Genomic DNA, 24869 nt, shown 5'->3' with positions numbered 1-24869 from the left:
AGGTCTGAAGACAGACTTAATTAGAAGTTGGTCGTTACATGATATTCTTGTGCAAATATCTGGAAGATGCCAAAAAAGCCAGCCTGGGTGGGTGCTAGGTATTCTTGGGGTGGGTGTGCACCTGTGTGTGGTTCGGAACTGTAGGGAGAGAGCATCATCTGGCCTTGGATAACAGTGTTTGTGCATGGAGATGCTAAGAGGCTGTGTACCTTTCTGTCCCAGCTCAGCCCTAAGTAGACATCACCTGCTGCCGCCCGGTGAGTTAGTATCTTTCTTGTTCATGATAAAAAAAAAAAACACCTGGAAGAAGCAACAAGAAGGAAGGGAGATTTAATTTTGGCTCATTGGTTTGAGAAGACAAAGTCCATGGTAATGGAGAGCATGTTCATAGCTGGGCCAACAACATCATGGTGGGGGAGGGGCGGGGACTGGCAGTTTACTTTGTCATCAAGGAGCAGAGAGCTCAGACTTGGCTAATTACTCAGAAGACCCTTGACCCTGCGTTCAAAAGGTTCCACCTCTGACACTTCGCCACCACCTGGAAACCATCCCAACGCTTGAGCCCCTGGGGGGACCCCTCTACACTCAAACCCTAATACCCAGGGACCCCCTTCCCTGGATCCAAGAGTGGCTGTTATAGGAAGGACATTGGAAAAAGCAGCAGAGGAGAAAGGCTTAATGCATCCCTTGAGCAGAATTCCTCCCCTGCAGGAAGTCGGATCCAATTCACACCCTCACCCAGCCCCACGAGAGCGGGCTGGCGCTGGCTGTGTTTGGTAACATCGAAGCAAAACGGCCACCTTGTCTCTATTTTGGTTCCCGCCACTGCTTCTTTCTGCACCTTTTCCAAAAGTGTTCTTTCCTCCTGGAAGGCTCTGGTGCCAAGCACCCCCAGCTCCTTCCCGTTTTGGTAAATTAGGGAACAAATGGTGCCAAGTCGTTCTCAGCTCTTTCACGAGATGATTCGTAACCAGATTATTTTCTTTTCCTCCATTGAGTTGAACGCATTAAAACTAAAATTAAATCATTACCCGTAGCACACGCGACAATCCCCTTCATAATTACATCCTCTTAATTGGCATCCAAGAGCCCGGCTCATTTATAGTTCTCACTGCAGAATGTCTCAGCCACGTTGGTTTATTTTTTAATTTATTTTCGAAGGTTTAAAGGTCAACAAGAATATCTTACCTTAATTTGACAAGCGTGCGAGAAATGATGCTAGACTCATTTATGTTCAGGTAATGTACAAAGCGATCCATAAATCAAGTGGGATGGGGTGGGGGGTGGGATATTAGACGACGCCATAGCGGAGCCATCTGCCTCCGTTCTCAGGGAAAAAAAATCGATACCACAAAGAAAGCACAGAAGATGTACTGATTCATGCCCCTGTGTCAGGGGAGAGATGTTGGCCATTTTTAGTGACACTTCATATCCTAAAGCAACAAGGCGTGGGGGGGTGGGCTCATGAGGGATAGATGAGAGTGACCGCAGCCTTACCTTCTAGATGTCAAAGAGTAAGCCTTGTGTGTGTTCAAGAAAGGGGGACACTGAGGTCCCTTCATCCCTGTGACTCTGCCTCTTCTAATGCGGTCTTTGCAAAAGCTGCTGCTGCATAAACGATGGTAGTGTGGGAAGGAATTGAATAGACTGTGTCGCAGTAAGTGCCGTTGCCAGGGGCAGAGGCTTCTGCCTGGGGATCCCAGGCTTTCCGTTCTGTGCACGCCTCTCCAAACCTTGCCTGCCTTTTGGGGACCCACATTGACCATCTTCATAGTTGAGCTTAGAGAGAACCCACAGGTTCCACCATGATGGATGCTCGGGCTTGGTCCCCTGTTGTCTGAAACAGGAAGAGGCAAGGTGAGGAGGTGGCTTCCTGGAGCTGGAGGAAAGGCTTCTGTGCAAGCAGAATTTGGAAAAAATAAGCGGAATTATTTCACTTTTCCCCCAGGCATGGTTGTGGGGCGTTGCACACTTCTGCAGGAGGAGGAGAGCCAGACCAGAAGACCCCACGTGACAGTGTATCAGGACTACTGGGGAAAGAGGAGATTAGCTGAAGAACATCTATATTTATGTTCTTCATACGTATAGTATCTAGTGTATAGTTATATAGTTATATATTAGTTATATATAATATATATAATTTATACATGTTACATATAGAATACATTAGTTACACATTAGCTATGTATATAAAATTATATACATATGTCCTATGTATGCTGTGTCTATATAATATAAACATATATTATATATGGTTATAACTAATATAAGGTGTGATTAATTATATATAGCATGTATAATTAATTATATCTTTATTCTTCTGTATACATTATATTTGATAATCGGGGAGACTTTGTGGTGGGGATAGAACTTATATTTTTGCAGCCAAACCGTGGTAGGAAGCAGAGCTTTTCGCTACTTCCCTTGCGTGAGGCTCTGATTTGGGGATTTTTGAGGTCTTCCCTTATGACACCCTTCTCGTGAGCTGTCACCATGCATTATGTTGTCATGCTTCCCGCCACGTGTCATAAAGGTCTTTTCTCTTTCAGCATGAAGAAGTGCTTTGAGGAAAAGTCTGGCTTTTTTTTTTTTTTTCGTTTTTTTTTTTTCCCTCTCTTTTTTGGTTTTGCAACAGAGTGGAGTTCAGAAAACTTGTTCGCACGGCGTCTCTAGTGTTTCGCTCGCATGAGATTTAAGGCAGTCGGCGGGTTAAGTTATCACTGAGATTCCGAGGTCCTGCGAGTCGGAGGCCGAGACGCACGTGCTGATGACTGCGTGCCAGGCAAAACCCCCAACTCACAGACACATTCGGCCACCCTGAGCCTGTTTTAGTTAAGAGTTTCTATGGCTGTGAAGAGAGGCCGTGGCCGAGGTAACTCTTACAAGGAAACATTTAATTGGTGCTGGCTGACAGTTCAGAAGTTTAGTCCATTACCTGCACGGCAGGAAGTCGTGGTGCTGGAGAGGTAGCTGAGATTCTGCATCTGGATCAGCAGGCAGCCGCCGAGTGAGATGCTGGGCCTGGCTTGAACATCTGAGACCTCAAAGCCCCGCTTCCCCACCCCAGTGACACCCTTCCTCCAACAAGGCCGCAGCTCCTAATAGTGCCACTCCCTGTGGGCCCGTGGGAGCCGTTTTCATTCAGACCATCACAGAGCCCAGTATAGATTAGTGCTGATCCTGTTGCGTATCCCTCTGGCTTGCCACAAAGGGCCTCAGTAGTGTCTTCAAATCACACACGAGCAGAAACACTCTTGCTTTTGATTTTTTTGTCCCTTTTAGGGACACCTGAAGAAGAGGCAGGAGGCCCCTGTTACTGAGCTCTCATAATCCTTAAAGACACAGATCTTCATGTGCTTAGGAAATTTCTACGAAACACACACTGAGAACCTCCACATCCCACAGATAGCCCATAGGACGTCAAGATTTTACTATTATTAATATTAATATTATTACATTAATTTCTGGAAAAGGATCATGTGCCACATGTGCACATGGAGGTCAGAGGACAACTTGTTGGTTTTCTCCTCCTATCATGTGGGTCCTGTGGGTCGGTCAGGGGTTGGCAGCAAGCATTTTACCTGATGAGTCATTTTAGCTGTGGGTGGTGGTGCACACCCTTACTGCCAGCACTCAGGAGGCAGAGGCAAGCTGGTCTCTGAGTTCAAGGCCAGTCTGTTCTACACACATAGAGAATTACAGGCCAGCCAGAGCTACATAACCAGGAAGGAAGGAAGGAAGGAAGGAAGGAAGGAAGGAAGGAAGGAAGGAACAAAGACAACGTCAGAGGAGCCATCTTGCCAACCCAGAGGACTTTTTTTTTTTTTTTTTTTTTTACTCAGCTAGCAATTTAATGAAAGTGGCAGGCTTTAAGTTTTGCAAAAGGTCAAATCTATTATTTGGCCATTAATTGTGATGACCAGATGAGGAGGGAAACCACACACAAGCTCCCGACTGTGCCATATATCATTAAAGATGGTTCTTACTAGGAAGGCTGAGGGGTAGAGACAGGGGAGGGATAACCATAGGATTATTCAAGGGACAGCCATTAAGTTATATGCTTCAAAATCTCTAGTAGAGAGGATCTCGAATATTCCCAGCACAGACGACAAATACATGCGGTGATGGATGTGCTGATTACCCTGGATTGATCATCGCACGTTGCACACATGTATTTAAATGCCACATCGTACCCCCATATCGATGTGCAAGCTATGCGTCCGTTTAGAACTGAAAAGACGTAGGCACTGGAGAGATGGCTCAGGTGGTGACGACCTGAGTTTGAGCCCCGGAACCCATGTAAAAATGCTGGGTGGTGATGGCATGTCCGTGTGAGCACACCACTGAGCAGGCAGACACAGAGAGGTGGCGGAGGCTCACTAGGCAGCCAGGCTAGCCCGACTTAAGAGCTCCAAGTCAATGAAGAGACCCTGCCTCAAAGAAGACGGACAGTGTTCCTGAAGATGGCACCTGAGTTTATCCTCTGATCCCCGCATGCACGCATGCATAGGCACACACCCATGTACTCACGTGCATAACTATCCCCATGTGTGCACACACACATGCGCACGCACGCTTATAAAAAATTAAATCTTTAACGGAAGAAATTTTTGTTTTCGTAGGTCTTGGAGACTCCCTTTATGAGCACGAACTGGATTGAATTTCTTCAAGTTGAGTTGGAAAGCAATATTAGTTTTCTATTATAACTATTGCAACAATGCCAAGTTCCAGACAAGACTTGCATGCTCGTGCGTGTGTGTGTGTGTGTGCATGCGTGCGTGTGTGTGTGTGTGCGCGTGCGTGCATGAGTGAGTGTGTGTGTATCTGCAAGAAAGCTTACAAATATTTTCTAAATACACCTGATCATCCTTTGCTACACGTCAACTTTTAGCACTCTCTCAGATGTTTTTAGGAGGCTCCAACCTTGCAACCAATGCAATTAATTATGTAAAAGAGAGGGAAAATTCCTCCCAAAGCCACAAAACCAACCAAACAGGACATTAGGTGTCGTGCCCTTTCCCTGATCTTTTAATGTGGGCCAGTTCTAAGGGTCCACCTGTAGCAGGGCATGGTGGCACACACCTGTGGAGATCGTCTGCTCTGAGACAGGAGAATCGGGAGTTCAGGGCCACACCAGTCGGCGTGTTGAAGTCTTACTGCACACTGGATCCTTCTGAGCCAATTCGAAATCATCAGTGGGGCTTTGCGTGATGTGTGCTAATGGTCACCATAAGCTCTGCTATCAGGGAGGAGACCCGACAGCATCATACTCTCCAAACAGATCATTCTGCACGGAGCCTGGCATCTCCGGCAGACACGGTTCAAAGAACACTTCGAACACACACCGTACAGATAAATACAATCCCCACTGCTCTTTGGGACGCCAGCCAATAGAGGAAGCCCAAGGCCAGCACTGGCTGCAGATACCCAGCCAAGAATGCGGCTGCATCTTTCCCTTCTTGATAAAGTGCTCATAGGCTGTTTCCTGGAAGCTCCTTCCAGGAATATACATTTCTCCGTGCCCGGGAGACGTTTCCTGGGGACCTTGTTGGAAGCGTCTACAGTTCTCATTCCTTGTAGGCATTCAGGTCTTGCCAGGCATGACATGACGGACTTGCCTTGGAGAGGAGCACAGACAGGGGCTTCGTCCATCTTTTTAAACTAGTAGCTAACATGTGGAGGGCTCCTTAGGTGCCTAGTACTGCTTCAACATCACCCTCACTGCTCATATAGTCCTTATATTAACCCAGTACGGTAGCCTCATTTTAAATTGAAATGAACACACAAACAAACAAAACCCAAATGGGGGCACAGAGAGGTTACGTAACTTGCCTCAGGTGCCACAGCTTGAACACAGTTGCCTAGGCTCACACACACCCCACCCCCACTCCGGCTTATTTGCAGAGTCAAAGGCTTCGGTCTGCCATGGGGAAGTAGGCAGGGCAGACATAACTGCTCGCATCCTAACAGCCAGGGAGCAGGAAGCCTGCCTGCCTTCCCTTCAGCTTCCCCTTTCTTCCCCTCTCCAGGATCTCGGCCTGCGGGCTGGTACCTCTGCATCCAAGACGAGTCTGTCCACTTACTTATCCCTCTCTGGTGGAAGCAACGTCATGGGCGCACCCAGAGTGTTCATGACGAGCTCCCAGACGCATGTCTGTAGTCAAGGGCACCATCTAGACTGACCGTCACAGAAGGGGAGCCAGGCGGCCTGGCTGCTCCAGGACCCTCCTTCATGTGAGCACTATACCACAGGGCAGTAGTCTCATTTCATCCATGGGTACCAAGCATCCGGGGCTCCCAAGCATCCCCATTATAGGAACGGGTAGGAAGTGCCAGGGTTGACAACAGACATTGACAGTGTGTTTCTAGGACCCACAATATCTATGTCTGGAAAAAAAAACATAGTGACCCCCAAAGACAGTCCAAGACATTCACCTCTGTCGTAGACCAAAGTAAACAATGCATGTGACTTTCACCTTGACTTGCACCATCCAAACAAAGCTGGCCCCTAAAAGCACCAGTTCTCCCATGAGAAGAGTACACACGGATCCCCACACCAGGGTTAGGACTTCTCCCATGGCTACCGCTCTCAACATACCCAGAGGGGTACTCCCAAAGTCCGAATCAGATTCACCCACCTCTGACCTCACCACCTCCCTCTGTGTGGATGTCTTTCTCCTGACAGGTCATGTTTCAGGAATATCCTTACTCCAGGGCCTCTGTACAAGCCACCCCTGTTTATCTACTTAGCTTGACTAAGCCCCTTCCCAGTGAGGATGTCCTCTGTGTACTGAGGAGCTAAGACCAGTGTCCAGGCTCAGCGACCCATGTTCTCTGTCCCTCACTCTGTTTCTCTCCTCTCTTCATAGTATGGAGTACCTTCCACAAACTATGATTATTATCTGGTTTTCTCTGCTTGGAATATAACTCTCTAAGGGCAGGGTCTTCGTTCTGCTGACTGATGGGTGTTAGTTACCCAGAATAGTCCCAGGCCTGGAATACATGCTTATTAAATATTTACTGCATGGATGAGTTACCTCTAGGGTGGGGGAGGGAAAAGGTGAAAATTCAAGGGGACTACAAATATATATATATATATATATATATATATATATATATTTAACAAAGACATATGTCTTAGTTTGGGTTTCCATTGATGTAAAGAGATACCATGATCAAGGTGACTCTTGTAACAACATTTAATTGGGGGTGGCTTACAAGTTCAGAGATTCAGTCCATTATCATCAAGGTGGAGCACAGCAGAGTCCAGGCAGGCATGGCGCAGGAGGAACTGAGAGTTCTACATCTTCATTGGAAAGCAAAGGGAAAAAGATCAACTTCCAGGCGGCTAGGAGGTATGTCTCAAAGCCCATCCCCACAGTGACACACTTCCTCTAATAAGGCCATACCTTGGAATAGTGCCCACTCCCTGGGCCAAGAAGTTTTAAGAAACTAAACAGTCAGAGGCTGTGGGCGTGGCTCAGTGGTAGAGCACTTGCCTAGAATCCCCCAGTGAGGGACTGGGGGCGTGGCTCAGTGGTAGAGCACTTGCCTAGAATCCTCCAGTGAGGGGCTGGGGGCGTGGCTCAGTGGTAGAGCCCCTGCCTAGAATCCCCCAGTGAGGGGCTGGGGGTGTGGCTCAGTGGTAGAGCCCCTGCCTAGAATACCCCAGTGAGAGGCTGGGGGCGTGGCTCAGTGGTTAGCCCCTGCCTAGAATCCCCCAGTGAGGGGCTGGGGGCGTGGCTCAGTGGTAGAGCCCCTGCCTAGAATCCCCCAGTGAGGGGCTGGGGGCGTGGCTCAGTGGTAGAGCCCCTGCTGGGGGTGTGGCTAAATGGCATATAGTTACCAGTATGTGTATTCATTCTCTCTCCCTCTCTCTCTCTCTCTCTCTCTCTCTCTCACACACACACACACACACAGACAGACAGACAGACAGACAGACAGACAGACAGACAGGCAGGCAAAATGAGAATTCGTAATCTATGCATGGTTTACATAAAGAGAACATCTATTCCCCCACTAAATGTGCATCACACATGGACTGCTCTTTACACAAAATGCTTAGGTCCAGACAGAGTTATCTTGGGTCCCTGAACTGTTCACATTTGACAACATTTGTGTATGAGATGTCTTAAGGGATGAAGCCCAAGGCTGAGTTCAAGTACTGTGTACGCTCTTCCTATACATGATGTACCCAATGCCTGAAAGTGATTTTGTACAGCACTAATAGTAATTTTGTGTGGAAAATCAAGTTTCTAAGGGTGCAATTTTCCACCTGTTTTGTCAGCAGCAACTGGGGCGCTCTGGATTTTTGAAGCATTCTGAATGTGAAAGTTAGGGGTGCTCACCCTACACAGAGGTATCGGTGACTGCACCCGCAGGTTCTTGGCCAGGTGTGTTTGTGACAGGGAAGATGCGTGGGGACGGGCAGGGCAAGCTCTGTGAATGAAGGACAGAAGAATTGAAGGGAGTTGCAAACTGACTGTAAGAGCTGATGCTGGTGTGGTGCTGGAGAAGGTACAATATAAGGCAGATGGACAAGCAAGATGGCACTAGGCTACATCATCGCTGTGGTGAATGAGAACAGCCCCCATGAGCTTATAGATTTGAATGTTCGGTTCCCAGTTCATGGACTGTTTAGGAAGGGTTAGGAGGCACGGTGTTATTGGAGGAGTTGTGTCACTGAGAGTGAGCGTTGAGGTTTCAAAAGTCCATAACGGGCCCAGTCTTGCTCTCTGCCTGCTGCCTGTGGATCAGTTGTAAGCTCTTAGTTCTTGCTCCAGTGCCATGCCCGCCCGCCTGCCTGCCTGCCTGCCTGCCTGCTGCCATGCTCCCGTCATGATGATTATGGACTGATCCTCTGAAACTGTACACAAGCCCCAATTAAATGCTATTTTTTTTTGTAAGTTGACTTGGTCATGGTGTCTCATCATAGCAATAGGACAGTAACTAAAACAATTATTTTATTTTGTTTTCTGAGTCAGGGTCTCCCCATGTAGTCTAGGCTGGCCTCAAACACACAGGTTTTTTTTTTTTTTTTTTTTTTTTTTTTGCCCCAGTCTCTCAAATGCTGGGATTTATAGCTAGTTTTACCACGCCTACCTGTGGATGTTTCTGGGAGCAGGGTACCTGGCATGATATCTGACTACCTTAGGTCTAGTGGCCTGGAGAGAGAGAGAGAGAGAGAGAGAGAGAGAGAGAGAGAGAGCGCACTATGACAGGCCAGGTCTGAACTGAGTCCAGAAATGTATATAAAGATCAAGAAATCATCTGATGTGTCAAGAGGTGGCCAAGCTGGATGCTCAGGGGTCTGAGGGTCCCAAGCAGAATGCCGTCAGCTCTAGGGGCCCCAAGCATCACATGCTTCACTTTGCAGCCCCAAAGCTTCTAAGATTTGTTTTGGGTCCTAGATATGATGGTGCAGGCCTGTAATCTCAGCATCCAAGAGGCTGAGGCAGATGGGTCCTGATTTCAAGATCAACCTGACCTATATAGAGTTCAAGGCCAGACGGGGCTACATGCAAAGACTGTATCAAAAGCAACCCAAAAGTTCTGCTTTCTGGTCTCATTTGCACTCCCTTTGAGCGAGGGGGGTGAATCTCGGCCGTGGGCCGTGCGGAAGCATTGGTCCAGCGCAGGACAGAACAGCCCACGGGCAAGGCAAGCAAGCGAAGGCAGCATCCTAGCCTCTTAGCTGGCAGATCACATCCGGACTCTTTGTGCTCCAGGCAGCTTCCTGGCCATCAATCAGTGTCTCTAGTGAGCACGGTGCCTTCTGAGGAAGACCATTGATCAGAGGTGACGGAAAACAAGTGGCCACAATTGGGACAAGTGAATATTCATTTGGAAATGTCAATGAGCAAGTAAAGATTATGCCGGTGGTGACTTGCCTGGCAAGATCAATCCCCATCATGAGGTGACCCAGATGTCTGTGGATGCTGAGAGTTGGAGTGAGGGACCCCTGGCATGAAGGGGAGAGATTAGCCAAAGAACATCTGTATGTGATGTCAGACGCACCCTTCTGCACCACCATTCCCGAAGATACTGATCAAAGCCAGGGCTGAGTGAGCGCTTTCTGGGTTGTGGGTACCCTGTCCAGGGCCTTTGCCTTGGTGTGGATCATGGTGCAGTGGCTACAAGGCCCAGAGACCTATGTTTAAATGGAAGAGATTCCATGCAAAATAGACTTCAGGGCTTCAAGGATAGGTAGGAGCTGACACCACGTCCAGATGGAGAGGGTCTTTCGTCTCCACTGGGAGCCCTCTTTCCCAGTTGTATATGCACCTCTTTCCCAGTTGTATATGCACCCTCTTTCCCAGTTGTATATGGGGTCCCAGCTGTATATGCACCAGGAGAGGCAGTGAGATTTGAAACCCGGACCTCTATTGTGGAGCCTCTATATCCTGGAATGTAGAGAGACGAAGCTGCCCACTTTGTCCTCGGAAATGTACTAGGAGCCCTGCAGGCACAGTGCCAGGTGCACTGTCACCTAGGTGTGGCCTGTCACCCCCACCCCCCATATAGACACCCAATTAACCATCTGCAGGAACTGCCATGGGCGTGGGGGAGGGACCCGGTCCCGCTTCTCTGTGCAGCCTGCTCAGCTAATGAGGGGTTTGTGAAATTTTTAATTATGGCTTCCATGCCTTGCTTAATTATTTGCATATGGCTTTTACAAGCGAGACAGGGACGTCTGCGTGCGGGCGCTTCTCCTCAGCCCCGCGTTTGACTTTAATTAAAGGCAGAACCTGAGGTCTTCCCATCACTAATGATGGTGGAAAATTAGCTCCAGTTCCCAGGGGTCACCGGAGTGATGTACCCTGAGGCAGAGAGGGGACAGAGCGGACAGTGGAGCTGTGGTGCAGATGGCAGATGGCCCCGCTAGGCTGCTGCTCCTACACTTCCCCCACACTGCCAGCCAGGCCACCCTCCGATGTCCTCCCTCAAGGCCCAGGGAAGAGACAGGCAGAGCTTTGCTGTCCTCTGCCAGAAAGGAGCCTGATTTTCCCACCATCATGAGGAACTGAAGCACCGTGGAGTAGGGGGCAGAGTTACTTGGGGGGTCGTTCCCTCTGGTGGTCTGGAGCAGCAGCTGGACTGTCCTGGCTGGAGGTGATGTCCTAACATCAGAATGAAGAGTTTGGAGATGTAAGTGTATGCATTCGGTACAGAGACACAAGCAGAGCCATATGCACATGTCCATGTCACAGACGTTCAGACCTTCATCCTCACATGGATAAAGGGTCCCCTATGTCCCCTTTTCTAAGGACAGTGGGGTTTTTTACTTTGTTTGTTTGTTTGTGACGTAACCATGTAGCCTTGGCTGGCCTTGAACACACTATGTAAACCACTTTTTAGAGCACAGGGGCATCTCATCTGCTATTCTGTGATGGCCTCATCCTAACTGATAAGTCTACAGTAATTCTAATCTCAGACAAAGTCGAATTCTGAGGAGCTGGGGTTTATGACTTCAGAATATAGACTGGGGAAGGGAAGAACATCACCCAAACTGTAATGATAGGTGTGGGTACCTGTGAGCGTCTGTGTGTGTGTGTGTGTGTGTGTGTGTGTGTGTGTGTGTGTGTGTGTGTAACACAGCACTAGGCAGGGGGTGGGACAGAGAAAGGAGGGGGCAGGTGTGGAGGGGTACCATATATCCCACACCGTATCCCTTCCCACCACACTGATCATCCTCCAGGCAGAAGCAGATGCCTCAGGCTGGAACCCCATGTTTCTGCATGAGCACCATCAGGTTCCAGAGCGGTGGAAGCCAGCTCCTAACCAGCAAGGCAAAGGCAGGTTGGCACACCAACAACTCAGAGCCTTTCCTCTGCTTATCTAATTTTATGTGGCTCTTTGCTACATCAAACCTCACGTCTATCCAGGGGATTCATGCTTCCTCACAGCTGTGGCTGTGCTGTTCATAGCAGAGTGGACCCCAGGGCTAATTGGGCTCAGACATGAGGTTTTGATTCTCTTCGTTTATTGAGGCAAGGCCTCACTGTGTAGACCAGGCTAGCCTTGAACTCACCAAGCTACACTTGCCTCTGCCTCAGAGAGCTGCAATCAAAGGTGTGCGCCACCACGCCCAGCCAGTGCCTGAATTTCTGATGAGTCTCACCTCAGTTCCCACTCACTCCTTGGTGCTTGAACATGGAGTCTCAAGTTCACGATGTGTAGCACTGAGGCGTATACCCCTAGCTCCTCGAATAGTCTTTTAAAAGTCCGCACTGCTTGCCGATTTGAGAATCAGAAGACTTGATGGTAGACAGCCATGTTCCCAGATCGGCAGATCTGAGGGTCAGGATCTGTTGCCCAGGGCCCTCGGCTGTGTCACTTGAAGGGCAATTTTCATTATACAGAGGTCATGTGTTTATGACTGGAAATGAACTGTTTCAGACAGGGGCTCACTAAAGACCAAAGATTGACTGCTTTGGGTCCCTTCACAAGATGCCTTTTATCACCCATCTTCCTTTCTCTTTTGGCAGCCTAAGAGAAGTTGGGGGTTAAGCTATTCCACTGCGGTCAGCTGACAGAGATGTACACGGGCACAGATGTGGGGTCTTGTGGATGCTATCCCACTGTGCGATGCTACTGGTCGGCCAAGGGCTTTTTATAACTGTGACCCACTCCACCTGGCGAACGAATGCCTTGGAACACCACCACGTCCTGGGAGCACCAGGATTTACCACTTTTCTCTCTGGATCACTGAGGCTGAGAAGTGAGACTGTATAGGATTTGGGGGAGTGAGAAAGAGTCTGTGGGCTCAGGGAGAAACCAGACTTCTCTAAAAACCGTCAGCCAAGTTGCAAAGAACAGGGCTGTGGTGGTTTGAATGGGTGCGGCCCCGTAGAGTCATGTGTTTGAGTGCTTGGCCATAGAAAGTGTAGGAGGTGAGGCCTCGTCGGAGGAAGTGTGTCACTGTGTAGTGGGCTTTGAAGCCTCCTGTGCTCAGGCTCTGCCTAGTGCAAAAGAGAGTCTCCTCCTGGCTGCCTCTGGATCAAGATGTAGAACTGTCAGCCCTTTCTCCAATACCACGTCTGCCTGTATGCTGCCATGCTTCCTACCGTGATGATAATGGACTGAACCTCTGAAACTGTAAGCCAGCCCCAATTAAATGTTTTCTTTTGTAAGAGTCGCCTTGGTCGTGGTGTTTCTTTAGAGCAGTAAAGCCCTAACTAACACAGGGACCATGGGGTACTGGAGGGACGGCTCAGCACTTAGGAACACTTGTTGCTCTTGCAGAGGACCCAGGTTAGGTTCTGTCACCCACGTGGTGGCTCACAGCTGTCCCCGACTCCAGTTCCAAGAGATCTAACTCCAGCTTCTCACCCCCACGGGCCCAGGCATTCATGTGGTGTACATACATCGATGCAGGCAAAACACCCAACACACACACACATCCTTTTTTTAAGGGACGGGAACATCTGTGTGGTAGCATGGGCTGTGGCAATAATACTGGGTCCCAGGAACCCAAAAGCCTTCTTGGGTGACTCCCCTTCCCTTCACCCCAGGGCATCAGCCCTCAGAGCAGGAATCCCTAGAAGTACCCCTGTGGGATTGGTCTCCAAGGCACCTACTCACAGCACAGGAAATGTAACGTGAGGATGCTACCCAGTGAGAAATACTGTGCGGAGCACCGGACACTTGGAGGACAGTGCTCTCTCTCCTCGATACCTGCATTGGAGAAAAGGTCTGGGGGACATAGTAGAGAAAAATCGCAGGCTTCATCGCCAGGCACCATCTGGGAATGAGAGATGAAGGCAGGGCTTGGGCCTTACCACAGACTGACTCGGAGTTCATGGGTCACACTGAGATACGTGGATGTGGGGAGCTGGACAGCGCTAACCGTGGGGTGCTTTTGACCAGGGACTTAGTGACTGAAAACACAGTGTGGTTCTGTATTGAGAGGATGAGGGGTTGTCCAGGCCCCCCAGGTGCTGAACCTGGAAAAGATGGGCTCAGATGGCCAGGTCTGCAGCTCCTTGTGGTAGGAGAAAACAGGAAGGGATTGAGGGAGGGGTGTAAATGTCTGCGTTTCCAAGGGGGGGGAGGTCCATCAAGAAGGCAGTGGGCAGAGGTGACTTGGGACAGAGGATGTTGGTAAGATGGGAACCCTCCCACCCCGATGGACTGAAATCTTCCCAGTCATAAGCCAGATAAATATTTTACCCTTCAAGTTGTTCCTGCCAGTACTCGGTCCCAGAGATGAGTAAAATAGCTGTATCACAGGTCAAGAGAGGGATAGCTGAGCTGGAGAGGTGGCTCAGTGGTTAAGAGCCCTCAACCTTTTCTTGCAGAGGACCTGAGTTCTGTTCCCACCAACCACAGTGGATGGCTCTAAACTACTTGTAACCCCCAGGAGTTCTGACCTATCTGGTTTTCTCAGGCACCTGGACAGGTACACACATACACACACACACACACACACACACACACACACACACACACACACACACACACACTAAAAATTACTAAAAACAAATCTTTCAAAAAGAAGTAGAGGAGGGGTCACTCCGCCGCTGCCTGCTGCATCTACGTGTGTCAGCCATATCACTTCATCTGGAAGGACCCAGTGCTCTAGTGTGGGAGTGCCTTCCCCTTCTCCTTGCTCACCACACAGTGCCTAAGCACCCACTCTGTGCCAGGCTTTGCTGGCAGCCGAGTGCCCAAAGGCAAGTCCTCTGGGGCTGCCTTGCACCAGCCACAGGGAGAGGGATTCCTTGGAAAGAGGCCAAGCTCCCCGCCAGTCTCTCCTCCTCCAGAGTCTCTGGATTACTGTTGGCAGCTTGGAGGCAGCTGAGCCCTGCCAGGGGCCGGGGCGCTCCGGTTTTACTCACACACTTCTTTCTGCCCATATTATACCCCAACTTTCAATTTGGAGAAGTAAATATGCAATTTTTTCCTTCCCTGTAATTTTCCCTGCTGTGGCTGTGGATGTTGGAGCAGCTGGGAAATGTGAATAGCTTAACTGCTTGCTGGAAGTAAGAGGAGGCCGGCCGTGCAACACCATGCATTCTCAGCTGCTCTTGGCAAGATCCAGTGGATCTACTGGGAAAAGACGGTCTCCAAGCTATACACCATGGGAGCCCTTCACCCAAATAACCGGTCTCCTCCTCCTATCAGCAATGCAATGGGTGAAAAGGGGTGTGTGTGTGTGTTTGTGTTTGTGTGTGCGCGCACACGCATGCGTACATGTGGCACAGATGTTCGTGGGGGAGGGGCTGGGAGTGTATTTGCTTACACAGCCAAACTTTCCGCATATTCCTCTGGAGACTTCCAAACCTTCCTGTCTCAGTAACTGAAGGTCAGGACGGTCTGATGTAAGCTTTGTTGGAGAAAAGCTGGGGCTGGTGAGGAGAGAGTCAGACAGATCTGGGATGGCTGTAATTTATGGTGTAACCTTGACATGTTTGGTCTCCCTAGATCTTTGTTGTGTCCACTGGGAAACAGAGAGGCAGACTGAAAGATGTGCCCCCCCACCCCATCTTCCCAGGGAGGGCTTGCTGACCTCCCAGTGGATGTGGTCAACAGCCAGACTGGGCTGCCAGTTCCTTGGGGATCTGCCTCAGCGGCAGCAAGCTGCCTCACCTGAGGGCACACCCTTCCAAGGGTAACCCACATCCAGCCACAGAGAATGCAGGAGGGAGGAAAGTCAGCCATTGCTGCCAGTGCAGGATGCTCCAGCAGGCTTTGCCCACGGCAGGGCGTGTCCTTCCCACTTCAGTTTCCTTCCTTTCTGCTTCACAAGTGCCGACCCTTAATAAACACTCACACCTCTGAACTGCATCCCAGCCTGCTCGCAGAGAGCCAAACCTGTGACAAGTAAGGATAATGATTTTCACTTCAAGAAGTTATTGTGAGCAAGCTAAGTGGGCTATTTCTATAGTGTCCTGCGTAGTCTCTGAAACGTTACCAGAGGGAGATAAATATCTGTTCCATTCTCCTCCCTCCCTCCCTCCCTCCCTCTAAAACACACGGAATTCTATTCAAGAATGTAAGCATGTGATCCTAACCTGTGCTCTGTAAAATGGGCTGGGGGATGGGGAGCCCAGGGAGACAAGTAGCTCTGGGCGTAGAGGCCTGTGCTGTGGGGGAGGTCTGTAATGGTGACCAAGGACTCGAGCTAGCCTTCTGTCGTGAAGTTCACTATCCAGGCATCTCGTCAGCCCTCCTCAAGGATCCTCACTGAGAAGAAATTGAGCATGCAGATGTTTTTCCATCATAATCTCCGCGTGTCCACCGGGTAATTCATAAAGGGGTTGGAGATATATTGAAATTCAATATTGTTTTAGTCCAGATCAATATTAATAATTGTTTGCATCTTTAAAGTGCAATTTGCAATTGAAAAACTCAACAAAGATCGGCCAGTGGTTGCTAACACATCAAATTTTCCTATTAAAGCATAGACCCCCTGACTTTAAGATGTTTCTTATATACAATGAGGACTGCACCGATCCATGCTAAGGGCTTTCTGTTACTTACGGGTGCAGTGTTAGAATTCATTTCCACTAGGCATTGAGCTGAAAAGGCCAGAAATATTTTTTTTTAGGATTTATTTATTTTTATTTTATGGGGATGAGCGTTTGCCAGTGTCCTCCCCGGTGCAGTGTGTGCATGCAGTCCCCATGGAGGCCAGAAGAGGGCATTGAATCCTCTGGGACTGGAGTTACAGATGGTTGTGAACCACCATGTAGGTGCTGAGAATCGAACCCAGGTCCTCTGCAAGAGTAACCTGTGCTCCTAACCACTGAGCCACCTCTCTAGCCCCAGGAGACTTTTAATTTTAAGTTTGTGATTTCTTAATTCTTAAAAATTTTAGAATAATTATACATTCACGCAGTTGTTACAGAACAACAACAGAATCCCCTTGTGCTCTTCATAATGGTTCCCTGAATAATAATATTATACATGGTTGTATTGTGTGGTAACTCAGTGTCACAACTGAGATATCAATGGTGCAGCTGTAAAATAGAGGCCACGTCCATCACCAAATGCACTCCCATGTTGCTCTTTTAAAGTTCTTTAAAAATTAAAGGTTTTTAAATGAAAAATCTGGCTGTAGATAAATCATGATCCAAATGATTAAACTGGTTTAAACATCTTCTTTAAAGTGATTTCCATCAGATTCTGTGTGGTAGTGTGCATCTGTAACCATAGCGTTTGTAAGACGGACAGAGGAAATCTCAAGTCCAAACCCAGCCTGGATTCCATAGCAAGTTCTAGACCAAACTAAGCTACAAAACGAGACCCAGTCTTACCATCCAGCCCCAGAGAAGTTTTTAGTTAGTGGGACACGGTCCCAGCAGGGCTGCATGTTGTGTGCACACACACAACAGTGGTCCCCTCCTACAGAGTGGCCCCAGGTGGCCTCATTAGCCAGCAGGCCCTCCAGTGGATGAGTGTGGCTTTGCAGAGCCAAGAATACAGTGTGCAGCTTGACACTAGAGCCCGGGCTGTCAGAGACACCTTTGAGAGGTGTCATGAAGGCAAATGGTTTATCTGGACTCAGTCCACAGGGACCCAGATGCCTCTGCACCGGTGCTTTTGGGTTGGAAGGACTTTAGAGCACAGCCCCGGAAACCTATTGGAGGCTTTTGTATGGAAGTGACCAAGATCTGTGGTGAAGGTCAGGTCTCAGACCTGAGTGACAGACACTCTCTCCAGATGGCCACATGTCCAGCTGAAAGTGACCGTATTTACATATCTCACTCCAGAGCTGCTAGGAACTTGGGAACTCATTCGCAGTTGATCTTTTGCATGAGAACAGATTGTGAGATTAGAGAAATGGAGTCCTGAAGGTTTCCCAGCTGGTTGAAGAGGAAGCCAAGACCAGACCATGAGCTCCCTACCTGAGTCCGATAAACACCTAAATATACAAAATATGTGTCCCATAAAATACGTCATTTCAATCATTTTTAAAAGATTTGGTTTGTGTGTATGTGTTTTTCCATGTCTTCATGACTTTCTCGTGCTGTGATAAGACACCATGACCAAAGCAACTCATAAAAGAAAGTGTTTCGCTGAGCTCATGGCTCCAGAGGGTTAGAGTCTGTGACGGCAGAGTGAAGGCTTGGTACCAGGAATAGCTGAGAGCTCACAACGGCAAGCAGGAAGCAGAAAGTGTGCTAGGGATGTTAAGGGTCTTTTGAGTGCTCAAAGTCCGCCCCAGTAACCAATATCCTCCAACAAGACCACACCTCCTAATCCTTCCCAAACAATTCCACCAACTGCAGACCAAGTGTTCAAACACACAAGTCTATGGGGCTTTTATTTCAGCAGACAAGTCATTCTTATTCAAACCACCGAACCCTGCTTATATGTATGTGCCTGGTGCCCAGAGAGTCTAGAAAAGGGTATAGGATCCCCTGGAACTGGAGTTGCACTTGTAGGTAACAGTTGTAAACTGCCCTGAACCATCCACCTCTCTAGTCTCACTCTTCCCATCTTTAGGTGTGCAGTTTGGTGGCATTAACTAAATTCGTGCTGGTGTGCAGCCACCACCGTGGTCGACCTCCTGACCCTCTGGTCTACCTCCCAACCCGCTCATCGTCCCAGTGTGGGACTCTGTACCCATTGAAAGACAATTCACCATCCCTGGTCGGACCCGGGCAGTCACTGTCTTGCCTCTGCCTCTGAATGTGGCAATTCTGTGCAGTTGTGTAGCATTGTCCTTTTGTGACTGTTCTGGATCACTGTATGGCTGGTATTTAGTGTGTGTGTGTGTGTGTGTGTGTGTGTGTGTGTGTGTGCGCGCGCGCTTGTGAGAGGGCATGTGTGTGCTAGGGTAGGTAAGCATGTGAAGGTCTGAGGACAACTTTCAGGAGTTGATCTGTCCGGCTCAAACATACATTGTCAGGCTTGGAGGCAAGTATCTTTACCCAGTCAGCCATCTTGCCAGCCCTTCCATAGACATTTGATCAACACACATGGACTGTAATTTTGGTCAAAATTTTGGTTTTCTATCATTGAACCACATCGAAAGGTACAACGGTTGTCTTCATTGTCACCTTAGCTGGATTTAAGGTTGTCATGAAAACAGACTTCTGGGAACACTTCATTAATGAAGGTATGCAGGGAAGTTGACATAAGGAGGGGACAGATCCACCCTGAGTGTGGGCGGCACCACCCCATGGGCTACAGTTCCAGATTAACCAAAAAGGAGAAAGCTTACTGAACACTGACATCCGTCTCTCTTCACTTCCTGACGGGAGACTTAACGCAGCCAGCCAGCCACTCCATGCTCCTGCTTCCACAACCCCTCTGCCATGATGGATTGTAACTTCAAACTGTGAACCAAAATAAACCCCTCCGTCTGTAAGTTGCACTTGTCAGGTGTTTAATCATAACAATGGGAAAGGCAACCGATACAAAAGGTTCGTCAATTTTATGACACCCAAATTATGTAAATATTTTATATACAATTTGCATATCTACAGGAGAGAGGTTCTGCTTTTACCTTTGAAAATACAGCTTCAAGTCCCCCCCCCCCCAGTTGTGTGGTTTCGAACTGATGGAAGGATTCCAAGTGCTGTCCTGATGCACAGTGGGCCTCGGGAAACCGACTCCAGGGTTGAAGTCTCCTCCCTTACAGACTCGTCCCTGTACTCAGCCGAGACCCAACCAAAACAAACCCATGGCTCCCTGAAACATAAATGACCTTTTTAAAATTCCAAGTTCATGGTGCACTCCCTCCTGATGGCCCCCCACACCTCCATTTATTAACTCATGCGCATTCCGCATGCACTGGCGCTATTGATCCCTTCTCTGGTGCCAGGCATGGTGCTGAGTGCTGGGAATACAAAGATGGAGAGGGCCTCCAACCCAGCTCCCACGGCTCCTGCTGAGCCCAGTGGTAAACACTCTCTGGTGGGGGGGGGGGGAGGGCTAAACCGGAAGCTCACGGCTTCGAGGATTTGGGGTACTGAGTGGTCAAAACCAGATCTGCCAGGGTGAGGGTTAGGAGGGACTCAGTCTGTCTTTAGAATTCCTATCATCCACCCTATGGGAGTGTGCATCCCTGATCATATAAGATGTCCTGGGGTGAGAAGGTACCTGTCACCTGGCCGTGCCTGCTAGTTCTTGGACCAGGTCCTTGGCAACTGTCAGGGTTGCCATGAATTTTCTGGACTCCTTCAGCCTTCAGGGAGATGTTCAGTGTTCCTACTGGGGGTGAGGCTGGACTGCAAGGTTCTTAAGGATTTGGGGGACAAAGTTCAGAGACATTTGAATCTGATTTAACCTTACCACTAGGGGCCCATTTTTCTGACCTGCAGGAGCATGGGGTGAGAGCTGGATTGGGTGATTAGAGGGAGCCTGGCTTTAGAACAGCGCAGAGGATGGTGGGCCAATCACTACGAGCCCACCTACCTCAGGGTGCAGGTGAGCCACGCGGGATGCTGGCTGTGTAGAAACTCAGCCTTGGGGATTTCAGGACTGCATACAGCACCCCTGAGGCCCAGATTTTGGAGGAGGGCTGGAGCAATTCTGAGCCTGCAACCCTGCCTCCAGGTCTAAGCCCTTGCAGCCATCCATCTTCTGTACCGAGCACTGCAACTTTATGCCTACGCATAAAACTGGAGGGACGAGTCCCAGAGTTTGCAGCCGCCGTTGCTGCCGCTGCTGTTAGAGCGGGTTTTAATTAGCTGCAGGATTTTAATGAGCTGAAATCAAGGAAGAGCCCGGTCTCAGAAGTAAGCTGGAGCCATGCACACGAGGAAGAGGCAGTCTGACAAAAACAGATGGAGGTGGTGCTCTCAGGGGACTGGGCCGGAGTGCTCCCTCCAAACGAGGAGGAGCGGATAAGTACCCAAGGCCAGGAGACGGAGGAGGAAAGACTAGGGTCAGCTACCAGTGCCCAGACGCTGTAATGGGAAGAGCAGGGTGCCAGGTCCCCTCTGCCACCGCAGCAGAAGGCACGGTGCCGGATTCAAGGTGACGGCACTGCCTGGCTCCATTCTCCTCAAGTTGCCATAGCAGCCTGTCTCCCGACGAACCGCATCTCCCGTAGCCCTCAGCCGGGGAGGGACGGCATTGTTTGCTCCTGCCTGTGTGAGAAGGACACACAGGGACAGAACTTTCCTGGGGGCCTGGGGCCCACTCACCACGTGGGTACTCCCAAGCTGTCTGGCAGGAGGTGTGGGGGTGGGTCCCCACAGCCAGAGGGGTCCTCTGAGTGACTGGAAGGAACATCCTGGAACAGCCGCAGCCAGGCGTGTCCTTGGAGTCGTCCGTGTCCCGCTGCCGCCACTGGAGGTGCGTGTGTTTTGGCTGAATTCTCAAGTCTTTGCTTATACCCTAAAGTCAATTTCCCCAAAGAGACAACATTTTAAATCAAATAAATAAGGAGATGGGAGGAATCTTCAGCCTTGTCCTGTGTCCCGGGAGGTGCTAGCATTAATTGGAGCTTTTCTTTCTTAAAGTAAAAAATTGGTGACGCCATTCAGGCCTTGGAGAGAGAAACCACTAGAAGGCTTTGTAATTTTGAGCAGGGTTGAATGTATACTCAACCACCCTGTGAATTTTTCATGTCTTAAGCAACCCCTCTTGCAACCTCTTCTTCGTTGCCAATAATTTGAATTTTCTTATTGTCTGTTGGTTTTGGAAAAGGCTGAAGGGAGGTGAGGGACACTCGCACCTGACACCAGAACAGAGTGTAATTTATGTAGTGAGGACGAGGCAGTCCCAGGTGGGAGCTGAGGTCTTGCAAATTCGTTTTCATGGCCCAGGGCAGCCAGGCCATGGCTTGTGACACATTGTTGTACTGAGACCCAAGGCAACAGCTGGACTCAGAGAAGAGGGAGACAAATGACCTTTGGACCAGCATCTCTCTGTTGTCTTGAAAATACCGCTTGATTATAGAAGAGGGAGGGAGGGAGTCTGCAGGAGGGCTCAGAGACACAGGTCATCTGGAGTGTGTGTCTCAGATCTCTGTAGGAAGAGGGGGCTTGCAGATTCCAGGATGCTGGCCCCCTCCTACAGCATTCCAGTTCACAAACTACTTCCTCAGGAGGCTAGGCAGCTGACCTTTTGCTTCTCCTTTGGGTGGAGCCAGGAGTTAGCTGGCCAGATAGTCCCCAGTGAGAACAAACATGGAGAACAGGGTCCAAGGAAGAAAAGCTGATTGGAGTGTAGAGCTAGGTAGAGAAACCACTCAGCCTCTAATACAGGCTCCTGGAGGTGGGCATGCCCTTGGGTCATCTTGGGGACCTTGGAATTGGCAACTGTTGTACAACTGGGTCTCCTGCCTTCTTTCCTGGATCCCAGGCCCAGGAGCTGCATCCTGTCTCCAGGCATGGATGTGGTGCGAGCTGATTCGGAGTAAAACTGCAGAATCCCTTTAGCTGTTGACAGAACTCTGCCGCGGCTCTAAATGATGGCTGTGTGAGAGATGGGGAAAGAGAGGGGGCGAGGCAGCTGTAGTCACATCTGCAGGGTCAGGCTGGAGACAGCAAGGTGATGTCCACAGGGTTCTAAGTCCCATTCTTTGTCCATCAAATGACACTGGAGGGTGATACCACGGAACACTTAGTTTTCTTCCCAGGTATCTCTGTGCCGGATGTGGCTTATTCTTTCTCCTCTCCCCTGCCTCTCTCCCGCTACATTGTTTAGTTTTGTTTTGTTACTTGACAGAATACCTGACAACGTAAAGAAGGAAAGATCTGACTTGGTTCCTGGTTTCAGACGGTTCACTCCATAGTGGCTTGCTATGGGAGAACATCATGGGAGTAAGGTTATGTGGCCGAGGAGGATCTTGGTCTTGTGACAAACAGGAGAGAGAAAGAAAGGTGGAGGAAAGGAGGAGGTGACATCCAGGGACAAGATAGTCCCAGTGGCCCACCCCTTGTTGCCTACTTCCTTCAGCCAGGTTCCCTCTTTCTCTAAAGTGTCTACAACTTTTCCCCACCTGGGAGCCAAGCCCTTAAGACATGGGCCTGTGGGGTCCTCATCCTCTGTGAGAATTATCCCCTCCCACTTTTGGCCAGATCGGCCTCAGGCGTCTGGCTCCCCAGGAAGCTGACATGGCTTGGCCATTGACGGTGTATGTGTGTAGATAGTCAGCAGCGAGGACATGTGTGGATTTATCTGCTCTAGTCTACAGGTGGGGTCAGTGTGCCTAGAAAGGGCGCAAACTTCGTCCCCTGCTTTCTCTCTGAAAGTTCTCTGCCGTGTCACCTCAGAATGCCACTTTAACCCATCCAACTCCTTTCTGAAACTGTTTTTGAGTCTTCTAAAGGGCTGTGACAGCTGCTGTGTGTGGGGGGGAGTGCCTGAGGGTATGAAACCAGGGTCCCAAGCAGCTTCTAAGGGTGACAGAGAATGGCTCTGCCCCTTCTGGGTCCCTCACATTCCCCAGCATCCAGAGACTGAGACTGATGGACCGGACACTGCAGGTAGTGCTTGGGGAAACAGCACCAGGCATGCTCTGAGGATCTCTCTACATGGAAACTGGCCTTTAGGAAATCCTGAAGTCTAAATGGTGTATCTATGGCTTCATAAGACAATGATTAGAGATGCAGGCCAGTCTACTCTGGGAAGCCCTGGTTATCCCCAGGGCTAAGACTCTGTGGTTCTCAGTCCGGGCACACTATGAGCAAGATAGGATTCCTTACTCCACACCTCATTGATTGACAGGTGGCAACAGTCTTTTCTTAGGGCAAGGCTGTTGCACAGAGGTCATGGCTTGCTCGAAAGCCCCAGAGCCGACTCTACTGATAAACTGAGCCCCCCACACTGCTGCTTCCCAAATATAAAAGCTGGGAGGTCGTGGGAACCACCTGCTCCGTACAGTCCAGGGAGCCCAGCACCAGGCGCACAGACGCCTGCGGCAGGTTAATTAAAGTTAACTGAGTGAAAAAATAATTACAGAGACTGCAGAGGGGAGAAACCCAAGCTGGAATGCATACTTCTCAGCTCCTAGGCTTTGCTGAGAATCAGTCTAGTCCTTGGGAATTTTTTTTCTGCGCATGAAAAGGGCAGGAAAGGACTTCACACACTTTTCTTTCTGCTTAAGGGTCTGCAGGCTGGGAACGAGGTCGGAGGGTCTCCTGGGCCCTATGGCCTTGAGTGGCACCAGCTTCCTTTGGCGCTGCCTTATGCTGGAAACAAGGAGTAACCTTTGGCTATGGTCAGGCCTTTAAGGATCACCCCACCCCCAGCCCTGCTTAAGCCTTGTTCACTGCTTCCTGGTTTGGCCAGTGTGTAAGGCCAGCATCCTGCTGTGCACAAGTGGACCTGTAAGGAAGTTATTTCTACCACACCTTCTCTACAATGCTGGGTTGAACACTCTGACAAAAAGAGACAAAATAAAAGTTTTCCCTATGCACTTTTTATGGTATGCATGCAGTACCCAAAAGGGCCAGAAGAGGGCAATGGATCCCTTGGAACCAGAAAGCTGAGACCTACCATGTGGGTGCTAGGAATCAAAGCCAGGTCCTCTGGATGAGCAGCCAGTGCTCTTGGCCTCTGAGCCATCCCTCCAGCCCAAGCTCTTCTCTCCTAAGTTTGCTCCATGGTTTTATCACAGCTATGGGAAAGTAATAAGCCCTCTGAGACCATCTGTAAGAATACCTGGTGGGATGTAAGTCCCTGCAATGGTGTGGGTGTGGGTAGAATATTGTGAGCATCAGGGATCTGCCTGTGCAGACTTGCAACAGGTATCTGGGGGACTTCCTCTGTCCACTCACCTTTACCTAGCCTACACAGGCCTGAGTGAGGCCCCATAACCTTCCAAAATATCACCAACTGGAGACCAGGTGTCCAGACACGAATCTGTGGGAGACATTTCAGACTCAAACGAAAGTGAGGTGTGCCTGTCTATTTAAAAGAAAAAAGAGAGAAAAGAGTTGCCAGGCAGAGGTGGTGCGCAC

General features: G+C 49.5%; 1 protein-coding gene across 3 annotated transcripts in view; it reads left to right on the top strand.

The window, feature by feature from the left end:
• The window catches only part of Chst8 (carbohydrate sulfotransferase 8), a 141561-nt gene that overhangs the window by 40417 nt on the left and 76275 nt on the right, over positions 1–24869 (top strand). The window contains exon 1 of one of the 3 annotated variants that reach the window (XM_087555177.1): positions 20573–21255. The gene's annotated coding sequence lies outside the window, so the exon portion shown is untranslated. 3 annotated transcript variants of the gene reach the window in all.

The sequence above is a fragment of the Rattus norvegicus genome, chromosome 1 (assembly GCF_021556685.1).
Source record: "Rattus norvegicus strain SHRSP/BbbUtx chromosome 1, alternate assembly SHRSP_T2T, whole genome shotgun sequence".
In the NCBI taxonomy this organism is placed as follows: Eukaryota; Metazoa; Chordata; class Mammalia; order Rodentia; family Muridae; genus Rattus; species Rattus norvegicus.
This window is presented reverse-complemented; position numbering and strand designations above follow the sequence as displayed.